This window comes from Pinus tabuliformis, chromosome 4_1 (genome assembly GCF_031772625.1).
Source record: "Pinus tabuliformis cultivar Carrire ecotype Pingquan chromosome 4_1, CPIR1, whole genome shotgun sequence".
Classification (NCBI taxonomy): domain Eukaryota; kingdom Viridiplantae; phylum Streptophyta; class Pinopsida; order Pinales; family Pinaceae; genus Pinus; species Pinus tabuliformis.
This window is the reverse complement of record NC_142303.1, coordinates 235,520,636-235,540,624: the sequence shown is the minus strand read 5'-3', so window position 1 is coordinate 235,540,624 and position 19,989 is coordinate 235,520,636.

Genomic DNA, 19,989 nt, shown 5'->3' with positions numbered 1-19,989 from the left:
TTGCATTTCCACTGCACTTTTAGTCTTCTTCCACACAGGGAGGAGTACACACACCTCAGATCTCTAGTTCAAAATTCACTATTTTTTTCATAATTTCTTTTAAGTTTATGCTTTAATATCTATGCCGCACTTTGTCACTATTTGCAAGGATGGAATTAGCACTTGATGACTTTGGGAAGCCATTTATTATAATAAAGAAGCAGGGAAGATTACCCAAATGAGAGGCTTAGATGTTCAAAATTTCTAACATTGTGGTCACCAAGGTTGTTATGAGAATATCACTGGACTCCAATGGAATAAAAATGATGCTCTAGAATTCCTGTGGTGATCTCATCATCAGTAAGCTCCTATTCTTTTTATTCATTGTCTATTTTTGGATCAGTGAAACCGCCCTTAAATTATGAAAATTAGTAGAATTTATTTTAAAACTTGTATGATTCATAACAAAAAAAAATCACTTAAATTTTCTATAAATATTGAAATAAACCATTAAATTATGAAAATTAGTAGAATTTGCTTTAAAACTTATATGATTCATATCTAAAAATTACTTAAATTTTCTTTAAAGGCTGAAATAAGCCAATACTCTGCGATCTACTCACTCTTTCTCACAAACTCTAAGGCCCACTGAGCTAGATGCTCTACATATGTCGATGCCTTCCTACTAAAGCTCTTAAAATTGGTGAATGTGATGCTCTACATATGTCGATGCCTTCCTACTAAAGCTCTTAAAATTGGTGAATGTGTTTAGATTTCATTCCGTTTGGATTATTGGACTTCTAATGTGCATTAAGGGAATTTCATCCCCTAGATTTGTATGTGCCATATTCCATCATGTTGGTTCCATTTATAGGTGCATGTCGGGGCCTACATGTCAAACATACCTACATGGCATTGGTCATGCATGTAATATGCTCAATAAATTCTATGCACTTTAAGGCTGTGGTACTTTTTACCATCCAAATTTACACAAAAATTGAACCCAAATTTACACAAATTTACCAAGTAACTAAACTGAATAATTAACACAAAAAGTGAACCCAAACTCACACAAATTTACAAAGTAACTGAACTTAATTTTTTCTGTTATTAACTATTTACTATTGACATGCATGAAACAATGGATTTATGAAACCTAAATACACACAACCATTCCATTAATCACGAATCCATAAATCACAAATGTGGCTAACAAAAGAAATTAGAGAGGCAACCTAAAAATTAATTCAGCAATGAAATAAACCACAAAAAATTAGTAATAATTCAATACAATTCACATATACATTTAGGAATGTTAGCCTCACTCTCTTAAAAATCAATAATAAATCCAATTATTAAATTAAATAAATAAAATCATGAGAATTCCTCAAACCAAGGATTCTAGTTTGGATGAGAGATTCTCTCCAACTAGCTCTCCTAAATTAGTGTGTAAGTTGAGAAAATGTCTCAACCAAGTGACTCTACGATACACACACTATCTTAAGACCACTTGCTCATGTATTTAAATGTATTATTAAATTATTTGAATAAGAGAGAGAATTACATGAGCATGAGAGACCACATGATGGCTCTCTCCCTTTTCCGCCAGTTTAATTTTTGTGTGTTAATTTTTTGTGCATATGGTTATATGGCTTTGTGATTCTTCTTCATATGGTATCAAAGCTAGCAAGGTTCAGATCTATTTATTTGGTTATTGCTTGAGGACTGGTCAAGACCCTCCATCATTAGGAAATTGCATGAGAGCAGCGTGTTGTTCTCCCTGTTGTACTCTGTCCAACCTTTTAATTGAGCACCACATTGTCTTTGGTCCAATTTGGCTAACTGTTTCATTTGTTGTCAGTTTTGTAACCTCCAACTCAGCAAGGGCAGCTGTGACATCACAGGACGATGCATTGTTCTTCTTAAATCCACCAGCAAGTTCATCTAGCTTATTCAGAGTATCACTAACAGCAAATGTGTCTTTATTTTCTGTTTTTTCCACTGACTGTTGTTGTGAAGCCTGAGATGCAGTGCTCTGTGGGGCAGGAGCAATAGTTGTCGCCACCTCATCCCCAGCAGATAAGGTCTCTTCTGGCAGCTCAAAAGAAGCTTGCGAAAGAACTTGTACATTTGCCTGATGCTCAATAGACTGCCCTTCTACATGAATCTAGTTATCTGCACCACGTGCACGATTCTCTGCGTCTATAGCAGAAAGAACCATCTTTGCAATACCTTCCCCATGTATAGATGTCAAAATAGTCGCAAGCCTTGTGTTGCTCACCCCACGCAAAACTATATCTAAAGCCATGTAAATCTCTGTATACTTGCGATTTTGTTGTTTGGCTTCAGGTTCATAAAAAAACTAGCAGGAAGAGTTGATGACAACCAAGTCCCAACATGGAAGACTAGATTAGTGGCCAAATCAGTAGATGTAGTGGATCAAAGTCTGTGCATGGAGATTGGATCAGATTTGATATGAGTGGAAGAGTGTAAGAGAAATATGTTGTGTGAGGAATATGTGTTGGGTTCTTTTAATCTGTCGCTTATAAATTTCTACATATTAAATTTAGCGTCGCAGAAGCAAGAGTTTGAATCCTCTCTGTGAGCAGGTTGTAATTCATTTCACCTTCACCATATGCTGCCATAGGTAACTTCTCAAAATCAATTTTTTTTAAAAGTGTGCTTTGAATTTTTTAAAGGAGATACTCTCAGTTTTAAAGTGACTCCATTCACTTTTTAACTCACTTTTAAAAATAATTTCATAAAATTATATTAAATGGGAGTGATAAGGTGTGTTTTTATTTTGAGTGATAAGTGAGTGAAATAATAAGGTATATTTTTTAAATGAGTGATTTTTAGGAGAGATAAGGAGTGGATAAAATCATTTATTTGTAATGGAGAAATAAAAAGTATATGTTGTAATTTTGGAGTTATAAGAGAGAAGTGACTATTTTTATTTCTAGAAGGTTGAGGCAGTTTTTTAAACACAAAAGTTTGCAAATGTGACATTCTCATTGCTTGAGAAGGTGAAGATTGATGTAATTCACTATTTAATAAAGACATACTTTTTTGTGGTGCTTGTGTCCTAGATCCGCCCAAAATTGAATAAGGGGATCTTAGGTACACTGTGTGTAATGAATGCATGTGCATGACTTGTGCTCATGCTCATGCACATGCATTCATTACACATGCTTAAACAAAACAACTACACGCACATAAGAAAGTTTACATATACAAGTCATCGATCAAGCTCCTGAAATCAAAGCTACCATAATCAATTAAGTTCATAAGCACAAAACATCACATCATCGACTTGATAAAAGTAATATTCTGCACCAACATTTCACAATAGCTAATTCAGGCCATCAAGTTAAGGATGCTACAAATCAAGCACTTCAAGTCTAATGACATCAACATCATCAACACTTCTTGTATCACTTGCAGATAAACATTTTTTTAACTGAATTGTATGGGTGCAATCTCGGTTGTAACCAACACCCTAATTTGAATTGTTAAGGTGAACACATTAAGTCATGTAAGTCTTCCACTGAGTCATCAAGATTGAACTTGTCATTTGTCTCTTGGGTGCATTTTCGACAGTTTTCGACATCCTTTCTTTCTTAAAATCAACACATTCAGTGAGTACATTCAAGAAAGCACAAACTAATCAATCAAGTAAGTTCAAGCAAAGCGATCGTCATCAAGTGAGCGTGAAATCAAGAGTTCAAGCAAGTTTTTAAAGGCATCAACAATAAAAAACCAGTAAAAGTGAGTGTGTCATTTCAGTGATCGACTCAAGTGAGCAATTTTTTCAAGCACGACTTCTACGACAAGCGAGCCTGACTTCAAAGTAAGCAATGCAACATGGTGACACACATTTAACTATCCCAAATTCTTACCAATTTGATTTTATCATCAGCTGGCGACATGGTGAACATCAACAAAACAACTCTTGCTGACATTCAAGTGCATACTCAACATGCACATGAAACGATTGAGTTCCTTCAACTGGAGTCACAACTACATAGAAATGAGTTCCGAGAGAAGCATGTTGCTTCCAAGTCTTTGACCAATCCAGATAGAGCTAATCATTCAACTTCAATCATCCAACTAGCTTCAATTGTTGAAGTTGTTCCAGTTCAACTTTCTTCCAAAGCCATCCTCAAGCCATGGGAAGAAATAAAAGTAATTGAAATCGACGTAGCTTAGGATATGTCAAGGATAACGACAAATTACATATCCCTAATTATTCAAAGCCCATTTAGTTCATCAGTGTCAGACTACTTGAACAAATCACCTCAGCAAGTTCTCAACAACTTGCAGACCGATGTCAATGCACACAAACTGAAGTTGCAGACAAACTGACATGTTCTCATTGTCAAAGAACCAGTCATCTAGAAGATCAATGTTTTGATCTCCATCCTTTTCTCCATTGTGGCAAGTAGAATCATTCATCAGAGAAATGCTGCAAACAAGACCAACGTGCCAGATTGAAGATAAATTATTCATGGATTTATCCCTAGGAATGGTCATCCATAGCCAGAAGATTGTACAAGTTTTACAATCAGATTCACTCACACATATTGCAGCCAACAGTCAAATGAAGATGATACTCTCGTGCAGTTGAACAGTGGAGTATAACAGTGAAACTCTCCTACACCTGAGGGGGGGGGGGGGTTTCAGATATAATTTGGAGAAGATTGCCTCTCCTTTCAGCTGACAAATGGAGGAAAATGTCAATGAAATTGACAAGTGGTTGTCAGGCTGAAAGTCTCGACAAATCAGCAAAGCAGCTAGTGGGCATTTTCATCAGCCAGTGTGCGATCATCATCAATAAATATGACAGTGGGCGTTCATCACATTTTGTCAGTGGACACAGGATGTTGATTTCAAGAAAAGGACAGTTGGATCCTTTTTGCAGCTTGGCACGTGATTGAGTTGTCAAGCAACATTCAAATATGAATCAGACATGCAGCTGATTCATGTTCTCTTCAAATTTGAGTTTTTTTCAGCATCCAACTTTGGTGGTTTTTCAGGCAAATGTTCTTTTGAGGATCAACTTGAGAACTTGGAAGATGGTTCCTTGTTCATTTTCGATTTATCATTGGGGGGGGGGATGTTAGCCTCACTCTCTTAAAAATCAATAATAAATCCAATTATTAAATTAAATAAATAAAATCATGAGAATTCCTCAAACCAAGGATTCTAGTTTGGATGAGAGATTCTCTCCAACTAGCTCTCCTAAATTAGTGTGTAAGTTGAGAAAATGTCTCAACCAAGTGAGTCTAAGATAGATGCACTATCTTAAGACCACTTTCTCATGTATTTAAATGTATTATTAAATTATTTGAATAAGAGAGAGAATTACATGAGCATGAGAGACCACATGATGGCTCTCTGCTTTTTCTGCCAGTTTAAGTTTTGTGTGTTAATTTGTTGTGCATATGGTTATATGGCTTTGTGATTTTCAAGAAGGAATACTTATCTATTTGGAATTGTTCAACAATTATTTGTAGAATAGGGAAGTAAGATCACAACCATATAACCGAAGATCAATCACAATTCATATTTTACTAGATCACTCGCTTCATCATTGACATTAGCACTATTTCACTTGATTATAGGATCAATTGTTAGTAAGATATTTGTTTGACAATAGACCACACATAATGGTATGCAGGCATATTGTCTTACTATCCATAAGCATATCCGAAATATAATCTCTTCATGAGCATAATTGATGGCCTTTACTATATTGGAGCTAAGCAATTGCAAAATTGAAGATTAATGTTTGCAAAGGATAGTGAGTAATTTCACTGCCTTTTTTTTTTTATAAACCTTCCTCCCAGACCTGTCATGAGTATAATTGATGTCCTTTACTATATTGGAGCTAAGAAGTTGCTAAATGGAAGATTAATTTTTGCAAAGGATAGTGAGTAAATTCACTGCCCTTTTTTTTATAAATCTTCCTCCCAGACCTGTCCCTGAAATATAATATTTTCATGAGTATAATTGATGGCCTTTATTATATTGGAACTAAGTTACTAAATTGAAGATTAATTTTTGCAAAGGATAGTGAGTAATTTCACTGCCTTTTTTTTCTTTTAAATCTTCCTCCCAAACCTGTAGTTGTTCCTGGATGATAGGTATAGACAAAACAACATGATGCACTTCTTGTCTTCACATTATTGTTTGTCAAGTCTATGCTTCGAGCAAGAGATGACAGCTCTTTTGATGATACAAAGAAAAACTTAATACTTCGTGAATAATCTGAAGAAGTGCCTTGGTGGTGTTGTGCACAAACTTATGGACAAGAACAAGAAAGTGAAAGAGAGTAGTAAAATTGGTTAGAACATAGATTTTCTACTGATCACTAGATCCATAACTAATGGTCGCATAGTGTTAGTAGATAATCGTTCCTTCAAATAATGATACTCATATGTCTGGGTTTCTTTTTTTAATTCCACCTTCCATGGCGCTGACCTGTAATGTGGGAGAAATTTTCTGATGAAGGTTGCTAAATTAACCCACCAACTTCATAGGGCTCTAATTGACGTTCTTATGTCCAGCTTCTAATTTCTAGTATTTAAGCTCTCTCGAAATGGTATATATATATATATATATATATATATATATATATATATATATATATATATATATATATATATATATATATATTCATGGGCCTTTCCGGACCATATATATAAACAACTGATCTTTCACTAGATAGAAAACAAAGTTAGAAGCCTGAATTTTTCTATCACATTTTTATTTTAAAAGAGATTCCTCTAGTTCTTCTCTCAGGGTTCCTCTTAGGGTTCCTTGTTTCCTTTCATGTTCACTTCCATCATTTACTTTGGCGATAATTTTTCTTAGTTGGGATATTTCTACGGTTTCAGTGTTGTAGTAATTATTCTCAACATCTCCGTAATGTTTGCATTTCTTCGATATATGATTCTCCAATTCACGTTCACTCCTCCACATACCATGTTTTTTCTCCTTTCTCAACTAGCTTATGGACATCATCTTACTAGTTCTCGTCCTGGAGTTGCTTCTCTCCCCTAAATCTCCTTTGTTGGATTTGCAACAAAGCAGGGAGAAAATAATCTGCTTTGTTGGATTTGCCTCACTGCAAGTTCTTCCTACTTTAATACCGATTGATGGGTGCTGGAAAATGCAAAACCTGAACCAATGCACACCAATATCCTGTAGGTAGATAAGAAATAAAATTTACTACCCATCTCAATGGATGGTGTCAATCACAGTCAATGTAATTCACTAAACAGAGGCCAAACAATTCCACATGACGACTTTACCATTAAACATGTATTATAACATTCAAGTAAAATAGTGAAATAATAGTGATGCTACTCAATTACATTCAATCTATAGCAAAAATTGATCCTCGTGCATGAGATTAAGAAAGGATAAATAAAAAAAAATACTATATTTCTCAAAGAATAATTGGTTGCACGGTTTCTTGTTTGGGAAGAGATTCAATGCTAGTTCTCTTTCTAGGAGTTTACCCTTATTTCTTCTCGATGATTATTCCTTAACAATCTCCTTCATTTTCAGTGGAGTGATCTTCCTCAATTGCCCAATGATATGCCTCAACTAATCCAAGGATCTTCTTGCCCAATGATTGTGCTCAATTGCAGTTATGGAGAATACAGAAGCCCTCTATAGTAACATAATCAGACATGAGTACCAAATACATGACATTTCCATTCTCTAGCAGAGCTTTGGAAGGAATTGCCCCTTCCACCAGAGCTATAATTTGGCTCTGCTTCAAAGATATGTCGAGGGAATAACCAACATCAAATTTCTGCTTTCCGAGCCTTGTATTTTCCATGGTGATGGCCTTGTTGGACTGACCACGTTATCTCTGAGTGGTTTTCCAATAGCTATATAGAGAGGGCTCTAGGGTCTTGATGGCTTCCAAGGACTAAACAAAATCTTCCACAATGGAATGCTAAGGAAGGCTGAATCTGCCATACCAAATCATATGAACATCCATAGTAGGACTACTGGTGAGCAGGGGACCATTGTGATAAGTTAAAAGAAGGGGATGCTATTCAACCAATATGGAGAAACACAAATCAATCAAAAGAAGTAGACATACAATAAGCTTAAACCCTCTCGTTGCCAAAATCAGAGAGACCCTACAAACCCTAGTGCTATTGGGTTCTGCCTGACAAACAAGAAATGCTTAAATTTTTTTCTCCCTCCTTTGTTGGATTTTCCTCACTACAGGTTCTTCCTAATTTAATACTAATTGATGGGTGCTGGAAAACACAAAACCTGCACAAATTCATACTAATCTACTGTAGGTAGATAAGAAATAAAATTTACTATCCATCTTAGTGGATGATGTCAATCACAATTAATGTACATCACTAAACAAAAGCCAAACAATTCCACATGAGGATTTTATCACTGAAATTGTATTATAACATTCAATTAAATCAGTGAAATAATAGTTATGCTACTCAATTACATTCACTTTGCAGCAGAAATTGATCCTCGTGCACAGATTAAGAAAGGATGAATAAAAAGAAATACACTATTTCTCACACAACAATGCATTGCATGGTTTATTTTTTAGGCAAAATTCCATGTGTTGGAATATAATCCTAACATATACATTTATTTTTTAGCCTAAGTATCCTTGACTTAGCCACATGCACTAAAAATCATGTTCACACTTGGTTTTTGGTAAACTAGCTTAGTGGACCAACTTTCCCTTTTTTTCCTTTAAAGGCTTAATATTATGGAAATATTGGTCCAACCACTTTCCTGAACCATTTAGACATCTAAGTGCATGTTCACACCTAACCACACCTCATCCACTTGAGTTATTTGAGGATTGGCGCCCCACATGAAGATTCCCCTTAAATCAAGGGATTTGGTCCCCTGGACCATTTTAGCATGTTTTAAAGTTTCCTTCCTTGGGAAATGCGTCCCTCCTCATGCTTTCCTCATGGATGATAGTTGGAATAGTTTATATTGAGTCATTGTTGATATTTTAGGCCTCCCTTTAGCTTTTCTTAGCCTTTTCTAGTTTTTTAGTAGTTTTTTCCTAGTTTTCTAGATTCGACAATTTCTATGTAACCACCTCCCTTTGCGATTAAAGGGTTATTTGCTCATGTATTACTATTGTTCATTAATTTAATACATTGATTTTATGGAGAAAATTCTTTCTCTCCTCTCTTGAATATTAGAAAATTACTTGTGTTTAATTTAACTAGAATTCTAGATCTATCGAAGTTTCTGCAGGAATTCTACATGGTATCAGAGCCAGTTCGAATCTGGTGGATTGTACATGGTTTTATTTGCAGGTATAGATCATCGGGAGGTGAAAAAAGAAGAAATTGATCATCTCTCTCAGCCCACAAAATCGTTCTAAATCCTTTCAATTACTTCGAATGGAAGACAGAGATTACTCTGCTCCTCTGAAGCAAAGGGCTTTACAAGGTAACAATGGGAACAGAGACTGAAGCGACTTCTGCAGCAGAGAAGATAAATTATTTCAATAAATTATATGAAGAAATTGGGCTGATATGCTTATAAATTTCTAGAGAACTCCTCTTTCATGTCAGCGGAACCACTACTCCCGATGCGGTCTGGACCACATTGGAATGACTATTTGGCAAGCAGGATGAAATGAGAGTGCATAAACTAGAGAATGAACTCATATCCCTTAGTCCAACGCATTTCAACAACCTGCAAGAATACTTCACCAAGTTTAAATCCCTCCTTGTTGAACTTGATGCATGTGGAGCCATGAAAGAGGAATATCAACTCATCCTTTCTATTCTCTCGAAATTAGTCCCTAAATATTCTTTATTTGTATCGTCTTTTCAAGCATCTAAATTGACTCGGGAAAAATGGAAAATGCCACCATTGAATGAATTCATTGCAGCATTAACTCAAGAGCAAGCTAAGTTAGTCCAAATGGGTGCCATCAAGCATTCAAAGAACAAAGCACTTGCGGCTACTAATTCTCCAAAGAGCAGTGGAAGAGACAAGCCAAAAGGGAAGGGTAAATTTAATGAATGTAAGGAGGAGAGACCCGTACAATCTTTTGAGAGCTCTTCTTTTCCTAAGGGTAAGAAGAAGAAGGAAATAACACTTTTCAGCTACTGTTCCAAAGGTTTTCATCCCGAAGAAAATTGCATGAGGAAAACAATCGATGAGATGGCTAAGCAATTGCAGCTCACTGTGCCTGAGAATGCAAAGAAGAAGGATGATAACAGACCAGGAGATGGGAGAGGGAGAGCACAAGATGGTAATGCTTTAATGACTGTCACATCCACTCCATAAGCTTGGATCCTTGATTCAGGTGCATCGAACCATATGGCTGCATCAAAAGATGAATTTTCCTCCATTGAAGAAAGCACCAGATCCCCAATTTACTTGGGAGATGCCACACCCACAAAGGTGTGTGGAGAAGGAATTGTAGACCTTGAAGGGGGCTACTTCACAAATGTGCTTCATGTTCTCTCGATATATCAGATCATTAATTCTGGCTCTGGAAGGAAGGTGGAGTTCACTCTAGACTCCGCAGTGATTACCGACATTTCCATGGGCTCACAACTTGCACATGGAATTGCAAATCATAGTTCTCGTTTGTATTTCTTCTTCCACTTTGTTCCTAAATCTATTAGCATTGTATTTCTATCACAATCTAATGATACCAATAGGTTATGGCATGAAACATTTGGCCATCTAAACTATAATTACTTGCATCAACTCAGCAAGGAAAACGTGGTAGAAGGATTGCCCGTTATTAAATTCACAGGTGGTGTATGTCAAGGATGCATTCTTGGCAAGCATCTAGAGCAAAAGTTTGACAAAGGGAAGGCACAGAGAGCTTCTTCACCTCTTGGGATGATTCACAGGGACATCATAGGACCATTCCCATAGCCTTCAATCAGTAAGGCTCGATATGTACTCACCTTTATAGATGATTTCTCTCGCTTTGCTTGGGTATTTTTTCTGAAATTAAAATTGGAAGTATTTGAATGCCTTATAGAATTTAAAGCACTTGCTGAGAATGAGTATGGGTGTAAGATTAAGATACTCTATACTAATAATGGGGGGGAGTATGTCAACAAAGATGTGCAACAACTTTGTATTGATGTAGGTATATAGCTACAACACACAGTGCCACATACACCATAGCAGAATGGTGTCGCGAAGAGGAAAAGCCAGTCATTAAAAGGGATGGCCAATTGTATGCTACAGTCCAAATCATTAGCTCCTAAGATATGGGCTAAAGCTATTAATTGTGTATCATACATTCAGAATCACATTCCTCACAAAGCACTCAAGGGCACCACTCCATTTGAATGTTGGACTGGTAAGAAACAGAAAGTGTCGCACTTTCACATTTTTGGTTCACAAGCATGGGCTCACATTCTGACAGATAAGAGGAAGGCTTTGGAGCCTCAAGGTGTTGAATGTATCTTTGTTGGATATCCTGACAGTGTCAAAGGATATAGATTGCTAGACTCTCACACTGAAAAGTTCCTTGTAGCTCGAAGTGTGAAGTTTGAAGAAGAATCACTGCATGAATTTTCACCAGACCCTGTCGAGGAACCGCTTGTTGCCACTTATGAGGAGGAGTCTGAAACTTCTTCGAGCACTTCAGAGCATCCATCAGAGAAGCCTCTTGGGTTTGATTCAGAGGATTAGGATTAAGTCATGGCTGCTCCAACTCAGCTACCAACTTGGGCAGAGAAAACCCTACAAGATGCGAGTGAACTAGTCGGTGATGTTGCGGATGCAAGAAGGACTAGATCACAGTTTTTTGGGGATCCTCAATCCATAGCTACCACTGAACCATTGATTCCCATACATTTCTATAAGACACTTGGTTTAGATCCACAATCGCACTTTGAGGCTACTGGAAACCCTCTTTGGGAGGCTGCCATGGATGAAGAGTACTCTGCTCTCATGGAAAACAACACATGGGACTTGGTTCCACTTCCAAAAGGAAGAAAACTTGTTTGATGACGATGGATCTATCAAACAAAGATTGCTGCAGATGGTGAGATCAAAAAGTACAAAGATCGACTTTTTACAAAAGGATACCTGCAGGTACATGGCATATACTACACAAAGATATTTGCACCTGTTGTAAAAATGGACTCTATTCGACTAGTTTTAGCCATTGCTGCTTCTCGCAGATGGGAAGTTCATCACATGGATGTGAAGAGTGAATTTCTTCATGGAGATATCAAGAAGGAGATATATATGGAGCAACCACAGGGATACATTCAGAACTCTCCCCTCGTTTTCAAATTAAAGAAATCTTTGTATGGCCTAAAACAGGCTCCTAGAGCCTGGTATGCAAAAATGGATTATTTCTTGCTTTCCATTGGATTCATTCGATGTAAATCTAATCCGAATTTTTATTTGCTGCAACATGATGATTCTATTTTGCTAATAGTACATTATGTAGATGAATTACTAATGACAAGTAACCTTACCTCAGCTATTGATTTGGCAAAATCAACATTGCATGATCGATTTTCCATGATAGATTTGGGACTCTTGCACTACTTTCTTGGTCTTGAAGTTTCTCAGTCTACTTCAAGGATCAAGATGGCACAATCTAAGTATGCATCAAATCTACTTGTCCGCTTTCAGATGATAGAATGCAAGCTAGCAGCATCTCCCTTTCTTTCGGGGATCAGATTTGAGGATGCGGGTACTACACCTTTGGTGGACAGTACACTGTATCGACAGTTGGTTGGGAGTTTGTTGTATCTGACTCACACCCGACCTAATATATCTTTTGCATTAGGAGTTTTTTCCTGATATATGTAGGAGCCCCATGAGCTTCACTGGAAATGTGAAAAGAGAATCCTTAGATATGTAAAAGGTACTTCTAGTTTTGGTATCTTTTATGCTGCAGATTTCCCACTTTCACTGATTGGGTACACAGATTCTAATTGGGCTGGCGATGGTATAGATCGAGAGTCCACCTTTGGTTATGTTTTCAGCTTTGGTTTAGGGCCTTTTTGTGGGTCTAGCAAGAAGCAATCCATGATTTCTTTATCTACAGCCGAGGCAGAGTATAGAGGTGCAGTGAATGCAGCTACACAGGCTATTTTGTGGCAGGGGCTTCTCTCTAAGTTTGGTATTCAGTATCCATTTCTGACTATCATATTTTGCGATAATCAGGGGTCCATTCAGATATCGATTGATCGAGGCAGAGTATAGAGGTGCAGTGAATGCAGCTACACAGGTTATTTGGTTGCAAGGGCTTCTCTCTGAGTTTGGTATTCAGTATCGATTTCCGATTGTCATATTTTGTGACAATCAGGGGTCCATTCAGATATGGATTGATCCAGTTCAGAGGTGAAGGATCAAGCACATTGAGATTCACATGCATTACATCTGCAAGCTGATCCGTGATTGAGTCATATCACTACAGCACTGCCCTAGTGAGCAGCAGGTTGTAGACAACTTCACCCAATCTTTCATTGAAAAGAAATTTTTAGAACTTAGAGCTATGCTTGGAGTGGTGGAGACAATTGAGTAGGTCCTTCTGGCCACTTAGCCTTTTTTTCCTCTTTTGCAGGGGGGGGTTTCCCACGAGGTTTTCCCTCTTTCTTCATTTTATGAGGATCTTTTATTTATTGTACCTGAGTACCTAACATGGCATCTTGGCTAGTACTCAGTTTATAAGTGAGTTAGGATGAAGGGGGGGGTGTTGGAATATAATCCTAACATCTACATTTATTTTTTAGCCTAAGTATCCTTGACTTAGCCACATGCACTAAAAATCATGTTCACACTTGGTTTTTGGTAAACTAGCTCGGTGGACCAACTTTCCCTTGTTTCTTGCCTTTACAGGCTTAATATTATGGAAATATTGGTTCAACCACTTTCCTAAACCATTTAGACATCTAAGTGCATGTTCACACCTAACCACACCTCATCCACTTGAGTTATTGGAGGATTGGCGCCCCACACGAAGATTCTACCTTAAATCAAGGGATTTGGTCCCCCAGACCATTTTAGCATGTTTTATAGTTGCATTCCTTGGGAAACGTGTCCCTCCTCATTCTTTCCTCGTGGATGACATTTGGCATAGGTTGTCTTGAGTCATTGTTGCTATTTTAGCCCTCCCTTTAGCTTTTCTTAGCCTTTTCTAGTTTTTTACTAGTTTTTTCCTAGTTTTCTAGATTCGGAAATTTCTATATAACCACCTCCCTTTGGGATTACAGGGTTGGTTATTCATGTATTACTATTGTTCATTAATTTAATACATTGATTTTATGGAGAAAATTCTCTCTCCTCTCTTGAATATCAACAAATTACTTGTGTTTAATTTAACTAGAATTCTAGATCCATCAGAGTTTCTGCAAGAATTCTAGACCATGTTAGTTCTCTTTCCAGGAATTTATCCTTCTTATTGCTCAATGATTATTCCTTAACAATCTCCTTCATTTTCAGTGGAGTGATCTTCCTCAATTTCCCAGTGATATGCCTCAACTGTTCCAAGGATCTTCTTTCCCAATTATTGTGCTCAATTGCATTTGTGGAAGTCACTGCCTTCTTCTCGAGAGAGTCTATTGCTTCTATTAATTTGTTTTCCTCAATGAATTCTTCTAGTTTAGCCTAGTGATTTCTGGTCTATGTTAAATTTTCTTTCTTAGTGCTCCCCTCCTTTGCAATGAATGTCTTAATTATTGCTGGAGTTGATTTATGTTTCATCACATAGCAAGATGTTTCTGGAAATAGCAAGATTGGTGACGCCATGCCATCACACCCTGTTGTATTTCTGTCAATTCGGTAACTCTTTGTTTTTGTCTTATTTCTCGAGTAGCAACAATTCGTCATCTCAAATCCTCTTGTTTTTATTGTGGTTCCAGTGTAATGGGTGAATAAACTAAGTACACTATATCTTGCCTTTCCTTCCAGCTATTTTTAGAAATGTCATGTTTAAAGTGGGAGTTGGTGAAGCTAAGAGTGATTGGGCTCATGTAAGTCTCACAAGCACAAATTGATTATTAAACATGAACGAGATGCTAGAATTTAAACACATTTTTGGTGATGCAAGAACATTAATGGATTGGGGATGCTCTTGCATCACTCATTCCAATGTCCAGCAGATAGCCTTTGTTTGAAAATATATGTTGAAGTTACAATTTATTTATCATGCGGCACCATTTGGTGCAGTTATAACAGAATGAGTATACAAGTGGATGAATAGATTCAATAGAGAACTGGATCCAAGCCTGAGATTCCAATGGTAGTTTTCTTGATTTCAATGATAGGAATTTTATTTGTAGCATGCCCCTGATGTTTTTAACTGCTTTCAACTTTTCCATTTGACAACATGTTTATGCCCTTGTTTGAATGCTAGAATTTAGTTATTTTCCTAATAACTATTTGGAGTAGTTTATGTTCTATTTGAAGCAACAATCTTTATTTATCAGGGTTCTTTGAATTTATAGGTTCATGTTTAAAGACATATACATTTGTGTTTCCCTGGGTCTAGTTCATTTTATTTCATCCTTTTATTTTATCAATAGTTGTGTTTGTTGGTGATTTACAATTTGGTGATATCAGTTTCTAGCTGCAACACTTTGTTCATTTTCTTAAAGATATTTCCTTGCCTTTATATTACTATCTTTCCTGCAAAGCATGATTATTTATTTGCATATGTAGGGTTGAATTTTAAGCAGTTGGTTCTACATTTGCAGGACGGTTTGTTTATATGATTTGGTTCTGTTTGTCAGGTATATCAGCCTTCAGAAGAAGAAGTAATGGGATTTCTTGATCCCTATGTAAATATAGTTTGCTTAGATTATAATGAGGCTGGTGATGGTGATCTTTAATTATTGTGTGATCACTATGATTTAAGATATCATACATATTGTGTTGGTCTTAGAAGGGCTATCACTGAAGGGGTTTGGTATTTTCAAGGCTATTAAACATCTATGCATGGACAGTCGAGCACACATGATGAAGATGTTAAGGATTTTGTGCTTGATTTTGACAATGGGGATGAAGCTTAGGAATCAGAGGATTTGTGGATGACGCTCCAGTTGGGATGGTTGTAGAAAGAATAATCTTAGCGCTCAATTTATCACCACCTTCTTGTTCTTATGCTCCTCTCGCAAAGACAAGGCCAGCTCATGTAAGAAAAATTCACAGAAGGATTTTGCAACGAAGCACTCCAAATCCATCTCCTAGATTTCCAGATGTAGCAAGGGCTTCACATAGGAAAATTGAAGTATCTGGGACTACATCTCGAGTATCCATTGTAAGGACAAAAACTCTCTCAGGTCAGCACATTCTTCAGGAGCTTGTACATGCTTTACATGACAATTGGTCTGTACCGGGAAAAGGCTTTTAACAGCTTTCACGTAGCTCTTCCCTTGACAGATTTGGGGCCAGAGATCGGACTGATGCAATTGTACAACCCACACCCAACAGTAGGTCGCTTCTCTTTCATGAATAAGCTCGGAGAAGTAATTTAACCCTTGTTTTAGAGATGGAAAATTATACAGTTAAATTTGATGTTGATCAGGCATGGACAATGATGGAACGTACTCTAACATCAAGAGAAGATAATATAGGTCCAGCTAATTCTCATAAACATGGAAGACATTGCCAGGGATCATCTTCTGGTCATAAAAAAATGATTTATAAGAATTGATGAGCAATGCAAGGTCAAGTGTTGCGAGCGGAAGCATCTTAATTGCTCATGTATGATCAAGAACTAGCTATAGTCAAGATAGACACATTCCTACAATTCGAAACTCCAAAAATGATAACAGAGGATATCTCATGTAGGGATGTTGAAAATAATAGGCTTCCAGCACCTAGTGTTTCTAATGAGATATTGGGTATAAGTATATCTAAAAGAAGTAACAGTTTACATCATCAGCTAAACAATGACACTTCATTTAGTAAACCTCATGAAAATGGAGTCCACAAAGTTGAAGGTGCAAAGGAGAAGATGATCTCAATAGTAAAATCTCACATGAAGTGCACACTCACAAGGGAACATAGGCAAAATCATCTGTATTTTTCCTTCTTTTATGGTTTGTCTCTATAGAGTTGATTTTACTGGGTGTACACTGTATGCATCTCAAAATTTCTTTATAGGAAATCCTATTTTTATTCTTTCCAATAAAAACTCTTCGGGGAATCCCAATGGATGTTTCCCCACATTCATGGCTGGCATCCCTGATAAACCCATTAGCATTGACTAGTGCACCTCACCCTAGGGATTTCGAACAAGGCACCTGCCAGCACAGAACTAGCCAAATGCCTAGTAACATTAATCACATTCGGTTGGGCTAACCCCTTGGGCACAATAAATCATAATCAACTACACTATTTGCCATATTAACATATTGATCCTATTTAACATTTTGTTAGAGTAACCATAACAATACAAGCATGCTCCTATTTTTATTTTGGTTTTTAATTCCTTTTTTGGTGTGGTGACAACTTTATATGACTATATAGATGTTTGTTTTTTTCAGAGTCTATGTTGAAAAGTAGATGCTCTCTTACATTCTACCTTGTCTGTTATGTATTGATGGAGTTCAGTTTCATTAGTTGTGACCAAAAAATTGTGTCGCACATGTACACAAGGATTCTTGTATCACTATTTATAAATTGAATTTTGTCCTTAAACAAGCGAAGTAGATCCTTAATGCTACATGTTTGCATCTCAGGGAACTTCCAATCCTAATAAATGAGGTCAAATTTAAGTGTTTCCAGAATCCAAATCTCAGGTTTTGTGAATTCACTTATATATGGTCCTGGAAAAGTGAAGTGAAATTTAATTATTTCCAAATCTTAAGTTCTGTGAATTCACTCATATTTGGTGCTAGAATCTTTTGAGCAAATGGGAAGAATTTCTTTTAGTTGCATTCAAATTTTCCAAAAATAATAGTAAATTTATCCCTGACTAAAATTCTCCCTTGAATGGCTTTGAGATTGAAAATTTTGTAAATATTTTTAGGGAAACAACCCAAAATACCTTTTCCAGATTAGAGTTTTATAACACTAGATACTAAAATAGCCTTCTATTTTTTGCTGCAAATGTATATAGAGTCTGCCCAGAAACTGATCAAAAAATTAGGTAGATTCGTTGGATGGAATAAATAATTTTGAATGAATAATAACTTAACATAAATGATATATTAGGGTGCATAAATAAATAACTTAGAAGCATGAACTGAAGAAGAAATCTCAACGATATTGATGTATTCTTAATTGAGTTGAATGAGGCCAGGAATAACTTTGACTAGAGGGTGTTGAAAATGGCATAATTTTGTTATGGTTGGATAGATTTAGAACTAAAAATCAGTAGTTTTCTTGCTTGCAAACTTGGGAATATTTTTGTATCTCAAGTCTCAACCTTATTGAATAGTATGATTTACACCTTGCAATGTTGAGATACGTTGTAATACCACTTGCTAGTAACCTAAATACTTTGGATGAAAATTTAGTTGTGAATTTCATTTGCAAAAGATATAAGTGAAAATATAGATTAATTGTCCCTTGTGTTAGAATTTCCTTGAAATCCTGCTACTACTTGAATGAATAAATCTGAAACTAATTATTACACCAAGACAAAAAATATCTCTACCAATTTGTAGTGGAATAGAACAGAAATAAAACACAGTCACACTATAGCAAAAGAAAAAAAAAAAATCTAGGGAACCCCACTGGGAAAACCCTCTGCTAGTTGTAGAAATTTAAAATAATATCCATATTAGACTTTGAGACAACTTCTTCAAGACTAGGTTCATTGATGCTTATTGCTTTCCATATTCATTTTCATAAGTATTAGGGTTGTTGTCCATCAAATCAGAGTAGCTAGAAAGTGTCTCTTTGATTTCAGAAAGTAGATCATGATCAACTTCATCCAAGAATCCCCTAGAAGGCTCATCAGTAACACGAAGAAAGGTCTTTTTTATTTTATTTCTTCACATGCATCCATCATAATCACTGATTTGTCTTCATTTATTTCAAATTCATTTTCAATCTTAGATGCAAAAGGTAATTTAGTATGATATAATCCTTTTGTAACCAACCTTAGACATATTGTTGTTTGAAGTTTATTGAATTTGAGTTTTATCGTGAAACTACTAGAAGCGTACTAGCATGGTTGAGTTGATTATCTTGATAACAATGTTATGGTTTGATCTAGTCCTTGAAAGGAACTTATAGTTGATGGTCAAATATTCACATTCCTTTCATTTTTTTATCTTCACATATAACAAATATCTTTATGTTATAGCCTTTAGCTAGAGATATACAGTAACTGCCACTCAAAAGTTGGATGCCATCATTTTGGAGCTTGAGCTTACTCAACTTACCTTTGTTTGAGTTTAAAATGTCATTAGATCTCATTATATCGTCTATTGCAGAGCTTGAATCCAAATTACCTTTGTTTCAGTTAAAAATGTAATTAGATCTTGCCATATCATCTTTTGTAGAGAATGAATCCAATTTCTCATAGTCCATTTGATTGAGGTATAACAAAGCGACTTGAATTCATTAAACTTACTTTTCATATTCTATTTTTCGATCGTGATTTTGTAGGGCACATCTGCATTGGAAAAGGGGCATATTTAATGAAGTATGGAAGGAGAGGGAAGCTTCAGTTACGTCCTTTCAAACTTTCTAAGGTATGTAATAAAATTAAAAAAAAATCTCCATAGAATGTTGTTCTTTAACTTTTTCTTTTGATAATGGATTATTTATGTGATCTCCCCTCTCCTACACACAACTAGAGTCCAGACATACATGGTTTTTTGGGATATGTGGACAATGGATAGATTTACGCTAGCCATTTATCTAGAAATTTACACTGTAGAAGATCAAGCATTTACAGTTCAATATTTCCGTGCCACTAAATTAGAGTTGAAGAGTCAAACTCGTATTTGTCAGGCATATACCTCACTTTTAAATCAATTTATTGTTGAATCTGTATAGACCTTCCATGGGAGGGAAAAGAGTGAT